The sequence below is a fragment of the Eurypyga helias genome, unplaced genomic scaffold (assembly GCF_000690775.1).
Source record: "Eurypyga helias isolate BGI_N326 unplaced genomic scaffold, ASM69077v1 scaffold26684, whole genome shotgun sequence".
Lineage (NCBI taxonomy): Eukaryota > Metazoa > Chordata > Aves > Eurypygiformes > Eurypygidae > Eurypyga > Eurypyga helias.
Window position 1 is genome coordinate 7,192 of NW_010244732.1, and position 1,635 is coordinate 8,826.

Below are 1,635 nucleotides of genomic sequence, written 5' to 3' on the forward strand. Positions count from 1 at the left end.
ATCTTTGAGGTCCCGTCCAACCCAAACCATTCTTTGATTCTATGATTCTATGGAGAAGCCCAGGCAGGACTCCCGCGCTCGCTGTGGGTCAGCCCCGAGCGCCCTGCATCTCCCAACCGCTCTGCAGGGCTTCCTCTGAAGACGGTAAGGCTGCTGTCACGTGTTTTCCTCCCATCCGGTCAACATTGTCGGAGAAGGGATGAAGCCAAGCTTCTCCGAGCGCACCGTGCAAGGGCAAGAAGTGACAGGAATGAACTGCAGCAAGACGCTCCCAGAAAACACCAATTCAGTCCCCAGCAGGTCAGCCCCGGGACCAGGGCACCAACATCGCTTTCCTGGGCATACTCAAGCTCAAGCACAGGGCCATCAGCTGCCCCAACTACCTCTGAGGTTAGCTCTGATTTGGGCCAAGGCCTTCCAGGGGTCCCTCCCAACCGTGGGTTTTCTCCCTTCCATTTCAGTATTGCGTACTACCTCCTCCATGCAAGGCACAATCCTGCTGCTGCGATCACCCCTGGAACACCCGAAACCCCCACCCCGAATTACTCAGGTCGGATGGAGGAAACATTCTAGTGTCCACCAGGCAGCACCACGCCAGCAGCAGGAGGTTCCCAAGGCTCCGCTCTCCGCCTAGCCGCCGCAGCGGATGGCCCAAATCTGGACGTACTGACCCTCACCGACCAGTCAAGCACCAAGAGCTTCCAGTCCTGTGCTCCGCACCCGAGCAGCTTCTGGGATGTGCTGAAAGCCAAGAGCAGCACGTGGGGCGTTTCTAATTGCTGTCCCAGCTCCCGCCTCTGCACCCGAGCCCCCACACATCCAAAGGGGATGGCGTGCTGAGAGCTCCCTGCGCCCAGAGGGATTATCTTCCAAGCAAATAACCTTCCCTCCCAGGTGTGAGAATCCAAACCTCATCCTGTTTTCAGCATCATTGTGATGAAGAGGAAGGGGGAGGATGGGAATGATTAGGGCAATTCCCGAGTACCAATAAAAAGAAAACAAACCTGGGCTGACTGGGAGACCCAGAGCAGACAGAACCCTTCGCCGAGTGCAGGAAGATGAGTCTAACACAAGGGATCCAACTCCCTTACCTACGGCCCCAAAACCACACCATCACACACTCCAGACCAGCTCTCAGCCTCCCAGGGGACAACCCCAGATCGCACTACGGCAACTCGGACAGCCAAAACAACACCCAGCCGACGCTGGTTTTGGCCCTCAAATCTCAACACACAAAACCAACTCTGGGGCTCCACCACAGAAACCACGGGAAGGGGATGCCATGAGCGTCCTGCTCCCGGCTGCTCAAGCTCCAGACCGGGCTCCTCGGCACCCTCGCGGGAGAGGGTTTGATCCACCCGTTCAGCTGCAAAGTGATGGCAGGATCCGACACTTGCAGTACGGCGATGCCACCCTCGCCTGCTCCCAGGCAGATGGGTTGTCCCCAGGCGCCCCCGAAGCTCGGGGGCCATCGCCAGCCAGGGCTGTTTGCAGCAAGGGGCATCCCAGACGCCTCCGCCCGCACTTCAGGGTGTGTTTGCAAGGAACGCTTCGTGCTACACCCCCACAGTATTCCAGACGTTTTCCAGAGGCCTCTAGGTTTATCAGAGCACACAGAGGGGTCTGGGGCACCTC